This window comes from Palaemon carinicauda, chromosome 38 (assembly GCF_036898095.1).
Source record: "Palaemon carinicauda isolate YSFRI2023 chromosome 38, ASM3689809v2, whole genome shotgun sequence".
Taxonomy (NCBI): Eukaryota; Metazoa; Arthropoda; class Malacostraca; order Decapoda; family Palaemonidae; genus Palaemon; species Palaemon carinicauda.
The window spans coordinates 43652643-43665597 of NC_090762.1; the positions used below are offsets into that span (position 1 = coordinate 43652643).

The 12955-nt window shown below is 45.3% G+C and overlaps 1 protein-coding gene across 1 annotated transcript in view; it reads left to right on the forward strand.

The window, feature by feature from the left end:
• LOC137630593 (dynein axonemal heavy chain 5-like) overlaps positions 1-12955 on the forward strand; it is a 429728-nt gene that overhangs the window by 57529 nt on the left and 359244 nt on the right. The window lies entirely within an intron of this gene.

Here is a 12955-nt window from a genome sequence, read left to right on the forward strand (position 1 = left end):
CACTCCGGCGGCCGACCGGCGAGCGGACAACAAGCTAGGAGGGAGGAGAGCCACCGGTAGGAGCCGGCGGAAGTCGGCAGTCCCCCGGCACACAGGGGACTGGCGGCAAGGGTAGGGAGAGTCACCAAGGTAGGAGGCGGGTATCGCCGACAGTGGAGGCGGCAATAGACCAGCACCCGGATAGTGAGAGAGACAGGGGGGGGGGGGAGGGATGCAGGAAGTTCAGTCATGGACTCTGGACATCCCCCCCCTGAGAGGGTATACCCATGATAGAGGCAGGCTCTATCATCCAGGAGCAGGGGTCGCTGAGGACCGGGAGCTAGGTAGCCCAAGGGAGGGCTAGGGGACACCCAAAGGGGGGAGACCCCCATATGCAGAACACATCTAGAGACTAACCCCATAGGACACTATGAAGGGTATATGTACCAGAGCGGACTGCACATGGAAGCTCGGGTAGCCCAACTACTCCACCCTAAGGAGGAGTTGTAGGACAGGGGACAGATGGGTATAGACTAACCTAAGCATAGGTTAGGCTATACAAGAGATAGGTGGGGAGGGGAGTAGAGAGAAGTCTTCCAAGGAAGGGTTTCTGTACCAGAGCGGCCACTAGGGAAAGGGAGGACACTCCCTAACCTAAGATAAGGCAGACCGGCTGAAACGGTGCATGGGTACAGTTTCAGCAGGGAACAGAGAAACCTTCCTAACCTAACCTAGAGCAGGGCTAATAGTCCTGAACTAGGAAAGGTAGAAGACATATCGCTATCGCAGGATAGTCATAGACTAATCCTAGCCATAGAGGTAGGGCTAGCCTAACCTCACTCTCGGACGCAACCCTAAGGGGGGTTCATTCCGATAGGGAGGACTGAGAGGCGATAAATACTCCATTAGACACTTGATCCCTTTACTCAGAAAGGGAATCAAGGCTAATTAGAGGGAATGCCAAGGCAGGGGATGAAGGAAGCATATAGGGGTCCTACAAGTAGGTTAGGTTAGAAAGAGACACTAACTAACCTATCCCCTATATGGTCCCTGAAGGCGAAAAACATTTGCATCACGGTCGAAAGTATTGTAAAATAATGCCACTATCTTCATAACTTAGCCTAGGATCACTAATAAAATCATGCATGAACACTTATATACAGGCGCTCTGGCCTGGGGGCTATAGTAGCCGACTGGTATGAGGTCAATCGATGACCGATAAAAAGCGTCGAAACACGATATAAAAGTTCCTAGCTATGAAGACTAAATAAACTAATGTATTCGATTAGTAAATAAGGCCGGAAGCGTTGTTGTGGCTAACTAAATAAGGCATGCGTAACAACAACGACGCCATAAAATGGCGGGTCCGGTAGAGGCACAGCTCTGCCACAAAACAGCAATTATCTCGGGAAGTAATATTTACTTTACGGCCAGAGCTTAACTAAACAATACTGGAACCTTGTACTCAACTTTCCAGAAGATGGTGAGGCTGAAGGTAGCGACATAACGTAGATGCAAATCGATAAATGAAGCACAGGGAAAATCCGTCTAAGTAGGGCAAGCTACTAAACAAAGGATGAAGACGGGCGTGACGTCATTTGAGCAATGGCGCCCGTTTGTTTACGTCTCGAGTATCAGTAGTAGCCACGAATGAGATTAGCTATGGAACGGCTCCCAGCTATTCTCAACCCTTACACACCGAAGCATTAACTCTGTTTGGGGTGTAGATAGCTATGTGGCGCGTTCAGACATGCGTCCCCTGTTGATATACGATGTCTTAAAGGGAAACCTTTGGGATACTCGCTCCAGAAGTTAGAATTCTGTGATAACCTGTGGTTAAATTCTCTGGGAATATCTTAGTAGTTTTATACCCAAGGAAGCTACCAAAAAGGAACCTTCCATCAGGACGCCATGGCTTGAGCCCAAAAATATATATATATATATATATATATATATATATATATATATATATATATATATATATATATATATATATATACATATATATATATATATATATATTCATTATAGATTGCAACGGAGCATATACAGTGTAGTATTGCATACAGACCACAACTATGGACCATGTACTGAATTGATATATATATATATATATATATATTTATATTTATATGTATACATAAGGATATATACATGTATATATATATGATATATATATATATATATATGAATATGTATATATATATATATATATATATGTAATGTATATGTACATGTACATGTGTATATATTATATATATATATATATATATATATTTATATATATATATATATATATATATATTTTTTTTTTTTTATTTATTTATTAATTATTTTTGGGCTCGAGCCATGTCATCCTGATGGAAGTTCCTTCTAGCAATTTCTACAGTATAATATTTCTGTGATTGATATTACAAGAGAAATACTGTCAGGTATCACAGGGTTTCAACCCCCAGAAATGACTATCCAAAGATGTCATGTATAATTAGGGACGTATCCTAAGATAACCATAGATATCTGCACCCCAAACAGACCTTTCCCAGTTTAGTCCACTAAGGGGTAGGATAAGTTAGGAACCGTTACATATCCTATCACCTTCCAGTGCCCTAATACGGTCCTGTTTCCCATTCCCTTGATCGCAGCTTTTGGCTATAATCGGTTGATTTTGTGGGCGCTTTTTTCACAGTTTTTTTTTTTTTTTTTTTTTTTTTTTTTTTTTTAAGAATTTTAGTTTGGAATGACTTTCTCTTCTTCGTCAAAGTCGGGATCTTCGAAGGAGATGCATTGTCGTGTCCCAATTTGTGCCAGGACCGTCAGGTATCCCTGTGGTCATGATACCTACAGGATACATGCAAGATGCAGGACAATGAAGGGTCCAATCTCTTATTGAGATCCTCAGGATTGCAGTGTGTGTAAGGATTTACATCATTCTGGATGGATATCGAAGGATGTTTCTGATGACAACCGAATGTTTTTCCAGAGATTTCTTTGTTCCTGGGTCAGGGGTATCGAAAAGAATGCTGAGCCAAAGGCTCCTTATCTCCCTTCCGTAGCTTGGAAGGATATTCTTTTTTCGAAGGCGGTCCCGGACTCTGTATTGCGGTACACCCCACCTAGACATATACCTACTGTTCAGATTCACGTAGATGAAACTTTAGTTCTGTGAGCCTTGATGTGGACAATTTCTCCTCGTATTCTTCTTTATCTCCTGGTGGGGAATCGGTTCTCCTGTCGGCAGTAGATTCGGAGGAACTCCTCCCTCAAGTGGATGATTCTTTCCTGCCAGAATTGGAGGAGGTTAGTGTGGCTTCCGTGAGAGACTCAGTGTGTTCCGTTGTTTCACCGGCTGTTACTAAGGCGGCTCCTCTATCAACTGTTACGACGACGCCTTCTTTTTCAGGTACGCCTCTTGTTCTTGTCCCTCCTCCATCCTCGGTCGAGCCAGGCGAACCAACACTTCCTAAATTCCCATCTAATTTGGAAGACATGTCCCTGTTAGCAAGCTTGAAGGTTTTCTTGGAAGGGAACCAAATATATATATATATATATATATATATATACACACACATATATGTATATAACGGATTTTGAGCGAAGCGAAAAATCTATTTTTGGGTGAGATGGCCATGTCGTCCTGATGGAAGTTCCTATAGGGTAGCTTCCTAGGGTATATTACAACTACGGCGATATTCCCAGAGAATTTACCTTAAGGTACCAGAATTCTAACTCCTGGAGCGAGTATCCCTCGTGAAAGGGATATCGCGACATATCAGAGGACGTATTCTTGACACGCCACATGGCAATCTGCATCCTGGACAGAGATTTCGTCTCGTAGGAGGGATTGGCAAGAAACGAATTCGGGAAAGAAAAAGGGGAGTCGCTCCCAAGGCTTCCCTATCCTCCAATTCGTATGCGTGCCTGGCGCCAATCCTGGCGCCATCTGTATTCCTTGTAGCGTACACGAGGTGCTACAGATACTGTATGTAGGGAGGGGTCCTACAGCCCTTTCTTAGAAAGGCAAGGGCGGGTCCATTAGGACGACATGGCCATCTCACCCAAAAATAGATTTTTCTCTTCGCTCAAAATCCGTTTTTTGGGCTCAAGCCATGTCGTCCTGATGGAAGTGTACCAGAGCATTACTGTATCTGTGGATTCTCAGAACGTGCCGTACTCCCCGGATGTAATTTTTCCCGGTCGACTAGACCTAGAGACCTAAGATGTTACCGTTATACATCTTTTCAACTAACTATAAACCATGTTAGAGCTTCCTGCCCCCTACAGGGAAGAGTCCTACTAGACTCTGGAAAAGTCTCGAAGAGTACATATACCTATGTATGAATACCAGGCAAGCTAATATAGTGGTCTCGCCCTATATTAAGTAAAGCATAGTTTGTAAAGAACCACTGCGTCAATATGAAATATCGACCAGTTCTCCGCACAATACTTGTATTGGACAAAGGTTTTATATCCGCATAGGAGGAAAACCAATGCAACATAGCTTGCATAAAGGAACAATTCTATTAGAATTATCCCAGATAAGGTACATAGAATGAATGCTCAATTATACCAATAAATTGACACAGGTGAAGGAGACGCAAGGTTCTCAAGAACCAGATTATTGACAGGCAATAAATAGACAGGTTAACCACAATTATATATATATATATATATACATAAGAAGAGGATAACCCAAAACTTTAAGCATAAGTATGATAGTAAACAGAGCTTGTTTGTCTGAAAGAAAAAACATTAAATGCCACTTTTAAGATACCGAGTTATCAAAGTCATAAAAGCCTGTATTACAAATCAATGACATTAGCGTTAGAAACGCTCGGCACACATGTCTGCACTTATGCTAGGTTCACCTTCGGAAATGGAACAGTCTGCATGGGCAACACAGTGCCCTCACTTAGTTTGTAGTACAGTATGTAACTACACACTCACCCTGGAATTAATCGTCCCAATTAAGACTACTGTTCCTCGCAGAGTTAAACAGTAGGGTTAACACCGCGACCCACTGCTACCACAGATCTCTTTTAGTTCCTCTACTTGCTTCGCATAGTGGCGAAAGAACACTCTGGAAGACTTCCAGCCAGTGTATGAACGGAGATGTTCAAAATCCATACAATTAAAGAAATTTAAGGATGAGGCAACTTTCCTCGGATCGTGACCTGTGGGTGTATTGTCAGGATCCGCTCTGCGAATAAAATATGTGATTTTTGCTCTGAGTTGATTCAGAGATAAATTTGAGCCTGATGTTTCTCCCCTGAATAGTTGACCACCCTTGAAGTCTGAAGTTCTATGAAGATAGACCTTTAGGCATTCTACTGGACATAGAGATGCATCTTCTTTCAGAGGGCAGATTCTCCAGGGACCCCACCTGTTGGTGGGTAACTCATTCTTGGCGAGAAACGTAGGATCCGGAAACAGGTTCAGTTCTCCCCCATCCAGGAACTGAAAACGACCTGCCTCTCTCGAGAGGCTACAATCTCACTAACCCTGGCCCCGGACGCGAGTGCAAAATAGGAAAATAACTTTTTGTGTCAAATCCTTTAACGCACACTCTTCATTGCTCAACAGAGAAGCGAAATGAAGAACTTGTCTAAAGACCATGAAATGGGCTTTGGAGGTGCTGAAGGTCTGAGCCTAGCACAGGCTTTCGGGACTTTATTAAAGATCTCGTTACCTAGGTCGACCTGGAAGGCATATAGAATGGGTCTTGTCAAAGCAGACTTACACGCTGAAATCGTGTTAGCTGCCAATCCTTGACCATGGAGGTGGAGAAGAAAGATAAGCAGAAGTCTGTCAAGATCTCCTGCGGATTCTTCGCCTTGACAAAAGGCCACCCATTTTCTCCAAGATGACTCATATTGCCTTCTAGTAGATTTGCACTTATATTCCTCAAGGAAGTCTATGCTGGCTTTCGAAATCCCGAAACGCTTTCTCACCGCTAGGGAGAGAAAATCATGAGCTGCAGGGTCCGGGTTTTCTGTAATGAAGCGCAGACAGTCGACTTCTGGACTCGCTGGGTCAGAACTGGATCTGGTAGCGGTACAAACTTCAGCTACAGTTCCAATGCCAGGAGGAACCACACGCTGTTCGGCCACTTGTGGGCCACTATTGCCGCTACCCCTTGAAGGATCTCAGTTTGTTGAGGACCCTCAACAGAAGGTTGTGAGGAGGGAACAGATAAATCTTGGACCATCTGTTCCAGTCGAGGGACATCGCGTCCACTGCTTCCGCTAAGGGGTCCTCGTACGGGGTACGTACAGGGGCAACTTCTTGTTGTCTTTCGTCGCAGTTCTGGGACTGATTCAGAATGAAGGAGAATGATCCTGCGTCTAAGGACCATTCCGACTCTATCGGTGTGAACCTGGATAGAGCGTCCGCTGTCACATTGCGGACTCCTTGAAGGTGAACTGCCGACAGGTACCACTTCTTCTTTTCCGCCAATCGGAAGATGGCCAACATCACCTGGTTGAGAGGTGGTGACCTCGATCCTTGTCGATTCAAGTATCTCACAACTACCTCGCTGTCTATCACCAACCTTATGTGGATCGAGTGACGCGGGGAGACTTTCTTTAAGGTAAGGAGCACTGCCCTAGCTTCTAGAAAGTTTTATGTGAAAGGTCTTGAATAGCTTGGACCAAGTCCCCTGGACTTTTTTCCGATGAGAGTGACCTCCCCATCCCTCCTTCGAAGTGTCTGAGTGAATCGTCACCGACGGGGGAGGTGGCTGAAGAAGAACCGACTTCTTTAGATGTCTGGCTGGGACCAAGGCCTGAGAAGAGTACTTAGCCGAAGCGGCTGGTCTTCTCAGATCTCTTCGCGCGTTTGATGCATAACTTCTCCAAACTCCGATTGCATCCTTTAGCTGTGCTCTTAGCACTGGGTCTGTCACCGAAGCAAACTGGAGAGAGCGCAGTACCCTCTCCTGCTCGCGTCTTGATATCCTTTTGGAATCTAGAAGTCTCTTGACAGAACCCGCTATCTCCTTCCTTTTTTTCGCCGTGATGGAGAAACGGTGTGACAAAAGGTCCCAGTGGATTCCCAGCCACTGGAACTTTTGAGATGGAGAAAGTCGAGATTTTTTCTGTTGATCTTGAAGCCTAGGTACTCTAGGAACTGGATCACTTGACTGGAAGCTTGCAAGCATTCTGACTCGGATGCTGCCCACACCAACCAGTCGTCCAGGTAGGCTACTACCTGAATTCCCTTTAGGCGTAATTGTTTGAGAGCTACGCTCGCAAGCTTCGTAAAAATCCTTGGGGCTATGTTTAGCCCGAATGGCATGGCTCCGAAGGCGTATAGTCTTCGTTGTAGCCTGAACCCTAGGTAGGGGGAGAGTCGATGGCTAATTGGAATGTGCCAATAGGCGTCTGACAAGTCTATAGAGACGGAATATGCCCTCTTGGGCAGTAAGGTCCTTATGTGTTTGCAGTGTTAGCATTTTGAATTTGCAATTCACTATGAACTTGTTGAGTGGCGACAAGTCCAGAATGACTCTGAGCTTTTCCGAGTCTTTCTTGGGAACACAAAACAGCCTCCCTTAGAAATTGATGGGCTTCACCCTTCGGATCACCTTTTTTCTCCAACAGTTCTTGAACGTACTCCTCCATAACGGGGGTGGAGTGTTGGAAAAACCGAAGGCACGGGGGTGGAGTGCTGTACCAGCTCCAGCCCAGTCCATTCTTGAGTAGGCTGTGGGCCCAGGGATCGAAGGTCCACCGATCCCGAAATTTCAGAAGTCTCCCTCCTACCGGTATCACCTCACTTGGACTGCCGTCCTGAGGTCTTGCCTTCCTGACCACGACCACCCCTGAATCCCTTTCCCCTTGAGGGGCGTCTAGACGAGCCTCTGGCTGCTCCTCTAGGCTTTGCTCGAAAGGAAGTAGACTGCCCTTTGAACGCTGGGGTGAATGCCGTGGACTGTGTCGACACGGCCTGGGGTACCCACTGAAAAGTGGTCGGGGTTTGTGCCACGATCTGGGGCACTGGGGGCAATGGCAATTGCAGTTGCTGCTGCTGTCTAAGAGGCTTGGCTGGCCGAGACGGTAGCCTAGTCCTCCTAGTCTTCCTCTTTGGATGAGGACCCTCATCCGGGGAAGACTTTCTTTTGATAGCCAGGCCCCACTTCTGGAGAAGGTTTCTATTCTCCAAGGCGGCCTTATCAACAACTTCTTTGACCAAGTCGGTAGGGAAAAGGTCTTTTCTCCAAATGTTGGAGGAGATTAGTTTCCTTGGCTCGTGCCTCACCGTAGCCGAGGTAAACACGAACTGACGTCCGGCAATATCAGCCTCCAACTGAGAACGTAAGATGGACGTCCTTCCAGTCTTTGTGGTCCATAGGCAGGGCCAGCGACAAGGATTTACACTCCTCTAGGGAGGGGCAAGACTTGCCGGCCTCGACTGCTTTTAGTACAGCCAGAAAACCTTTTCTGTAAAAAGGGGAAGGCTCTAGTAGGCGAGGACACAAAGGAAGGGAGCTTCCTATTCAATGCGGCTACCTTTGAGTTAGAGAAGCCCCTCTCTTTCATCGAGGGTGAAAGTAGATCTTGAGCCTTAGCATGGTCCATCACTATGACCTCCTTCGGCTCTGTCTCCTCCTTTGAAGCTGGTTCCTTCCTCAGCCGGACATAACAGTCCGGATATGATGCCTTGCTGGGCCAGAATTCCACCTCCTCCAGGGGAACTGAGCCCAGCTTATCCGAGATGACGATCTTTCCAGTCGTCATCAGCATGTGCTCAGCATACCTCCATGGGTTAGCATCTGAGCACAAGGAAAGGTCTTTCACATTGAGCTTTTTCTGGGGCCCATGTGATTCTGCAAGGCACTGCATTCGCAGTTCCATTGCAGCCGCCTTCTCCTGATTCTCCTTCTGCATTTGTTGGATCATTCCAACAATAGAAGAGAGGGCCTGTCCCAGCTCTACTGGGAGACCGGCCGATGTAGAGGGAATAGGCTCCGGAATCTGAACCAGAGTAGCCGACACCTCGTCGACGTCTACCTCTACAACGTCTGGGGCTTGAACTTCATCCTGGGCTTCTGCCAGGAGGTCTTCCTCCCGACACCCGTCCACATCAGACATCCTGCCATCTAACTGGATGTCTTGCATCGCGACCGCGACTTCAGCATCCACCTGGATCTGAACTTAGGGGATCTCCTCTTGAGGCTGGGGAATCACTGCATCAGCTGATGCCTTAGGGAAAAGATACGCCCTCATCTTCTCACTTGGAAGATAAGGGCCAGAAGTGTTCTTTTGGAAGCTCCTTACCCAGGTACGAAGCTTCTTCCTAGCTATATCCCTTGATTCCTCTGTCCTAGGGGAATTAAAGGTTTCAGTAATCAGGTTAGTGCACACATTACATACCTGCCAATACCGGAGATCATCCTTGGAGACAGCGTATGCTACGTGTCTCCTACAAAACTCATGTCCGCAGAGGTTCTTGCTGCGGACGTTGCGGAAAGCACTTCCCCACTTCGGAGTGTCCTTCTGTAAAGAGAAGAAATTTCCATGAGTATCAAGTGAACTATGTATCACTGGATATGCATTAGTATAGCATAACAATTCAGAAAGGAAAGACACACACTTGTGTTTCCCTCACAACCCATCGCTGCAGCCTTCCAGATAATAAAATCAAATGGTTAATCTCTTCTAGAGTAACCAATGCAAAGTTTCCAGAGGAAACAGGTGGAGCTCACACCTAAGCAATGATTTTAAAAACCTGGATAATAGACAGGAAAGAACTCACTTTCCTATCTGTAGGGCAACAGCAAAGGATGTGCGAGAAAACACAATACTGTAGTGTTAGAAGACACAGTGCTGTACCAAAACCCTTACCATAGTTTTCTTCTTACTGTATATGTTATACTGAAGAATACTAGTACAGTATAGGGGGATGCGTGCCGGCCTGCCTTTGCCGGCCGGCACACACCATAACTAGCTTTAAAGTATACTACTTAACAGCTATAAGGCGGCAGCACTCTGGTTCAAATGCATGTGCCGGTCGGCAGCAACTGCCGGCCGGGTAACAGCCAATGTTGGCCGGCAATGGCTGCCGGCCAGCAACTACACAAGGTAGTACCCAGCTGCCGGCCACACTCTTGGTGACCGGCAAACAAGGGCTGACATAAGCCGGCCGGCAAAGGTACAAGACCGATGCCAGCGGCAGCAAAAGAACCAGAGGACTACACCTGCCCGGCTGCCGCCTCATAGGCCGGCAGCTGGGTCAGGTACAGCACTAGAAGAAAAATAGAATGGATGCCGGGATAAGAGTGTACACAACCTCCAAGCCCGGCAACCGAAAGAGTGCATATAAGGAAGGGGAGAAACTAATTCAGGCTTCCTGACCAATGCCGTCTGGCTCTACAGGCAGGCATGGATGAGGGACCAAGAGAGGTCCGGGCAGCACTCGAAAACATAAGACCCTTGCCGGCCAGCAGCTCTGCCGGCCGGCAAGGGGCTGAGTCAATTCCACATCCTAACCTATGCTAGGTCCAGATGTAGAATGACGTACAGTACAGTAATGGCTAGGCCATTACGGAGAAAGAGGGGGAAGGGACAAGAGGGTCCTACCAACCTTGCTTTAGTGACAGATCATCCGCAGCCAAGAAACTTATCTTAGCCTAAGGGAGATCTAAGGGGAAAGGCCAGCAATACTTGCCAGCTCCCAGAGCACCAAAGCAAGGAAGGTGTTGCTACTCCCAGGGAAAGAAACTTATCCTCCCCCGAGAACAGCAACAAGGACTAGTCTGGTAGATCACAAAAGAAGGAATCATATCCACAGAAACCTTCGGTAGTGACCTAAGGGAGCTAAGCTCCCTTTGTCTGTGTCAGGCCAGCGAGGGGGACTCAGCCCCAAGCCAGACAACACAGACTCAGACTAAAAAACTCTGTTGTTCTGTCCCTCTTGAACCATACTACAGGAACAGGAAGGTACAGTAACACCCCAGTATAGTTTTATCGAAAATAAATTCGGAAAAAACCACTTAGGGATAAGCCCAAGGCTTAAACAGAGGGAAAGGGATTGCATACCTTCTCCGAAGAAAAGAAAGCAACCGGGGAGTATGATAAAGTATACTAAGGCTCCATAAGCAACTAGCCTAGGCACCAAGAGAATCGATTACCTAAATCACCGAAACTCACTCGCATACTATCTTGGAAATATTCCACACAGTCTTAAATGTATAAAATATAGCCTAAAGCTTCAATAAAATTTTAATTACACTCGGAAAAACCAAAATCATGCATGAAGTACTAGGACCAAACGACTAGGCTACATGGCCTAGCGTAGGCCAGAATGGCGAATACTTCGCCAAATAATACTAAGCACGAAAGGAAATCCTATGTAATGCTAAATAGCTAAAATTTATTAAAGCAAAACAACTAGGAATGTCGCCCTGACTAACTAAATTTATACCTAGCGAGCGACAGCGTCCAGGACGCCTTTGGTAGGCTACGGCTGTTGTATCAAAGATTAATCCTATTAATCACTCAAAATTTTACCAAGAGCCTACATTTATACATAAAAGACATTATACTCAACTTATCAGAGGCCAACGAAGACGGAGAAGCCATGAAAAAGTAGAATAAATCCAAGATTTGCGAGAAACACAGGAAAAAACACCGAGTTGTTAAGCTACGCAAAAAGGAATACAGATGGCGCCAGGATTGGTGCCAGGCACGCATACGAATCGGAGGATAGGGAAGCCTTGGGAGCGGCTCCCCTTTTTCTTTCCCGAATTCGTTTCTTGCCAATCCCTCCTACGAGACGAAATCTCTGTCCAGGATGCAGATTGCCATGTGGCGTGTCAAGAATACGTCCTCTGATATGTCGCGATATCCCTTTCACGAGGGATACTCGCTCCAGGAGTTAGAATTCTGGTACCTTAAGGTAAATTCTCTGGGAATATCGCCGTAGTTGTAATATACCCTAGGAAGCTACCCTATGGGAACTTCCATCAGGACGACATGGCTTGAGCCCAAAAATATATATATATATATATATATACATATATATATATATATATATATACATATATGTGTGTATATATATATATATATATACATATATGTGTGTATATATATATATATATATGTGTGTGTGTGTGTGTGTGTGTAATCCGAATTTTTACTGACAAATGGATCACTATTTGTTCACTTTATCTTGATCCAACATTAGAAAATAGACTTCAGGATGCACATGGTAATCCTCTTCAGCTAGAACTTAATGATTTACAATCATTAAAAAACCAGATGTCTCAACCCTTCATATTGATGGGTGATTTTAATGCCAAACACACCGTATGGGGAGAACAAAGTTGTGATTGAGGGGTGTTTGATAGTAGAACAAGTGCTTTACTTAAATGACATCACTTTAATTAATGATGGTTCCCCTTACAAGACATGATGTTTATCTTAGTTCCGATTCAGCCATAGAACTCACCACTAGTTCTTCATCTTTGAGGTTGGATTATCAATAAGCAGTAGACCAGAAGGATCATGGTAGTGATTTTAGGCCCATTCACCTGAAGTATGTAAAGTATATACCATCTCCATGTTTACATAAAGGGAAGGTGGAGGAAACTGACTAGGGATTATTTAATAAATCCACTAAAATTTATCATGAGATAAATGAATTCCATAGTTCAATACATGCATACGAGTATTTAATGAGCATATTATTGTGTGGTGCCATGCTGTCCATACCCTGAGTATCGCGTAAATCTGACGTCCCGTAGTTCCCTGGTGGAATGAAGCGTGTTCTTTGATGCGGAAGATAGGAAGAACTTGCTACAAGAGATATTGTAGATACACCTGCTTAGCAATAAAGTAACATTCCGAAGAGCTTTTGCTAATCAAAAAAGGAACTTTTAAGCAAGCAAGGAGAGAATAATTTATTAAATAAATAAGCGAATTGAAATATGATACCCCCTTCTCATTAGTCTGGAAAAGAATCCGAGCGTTGTAAGGGA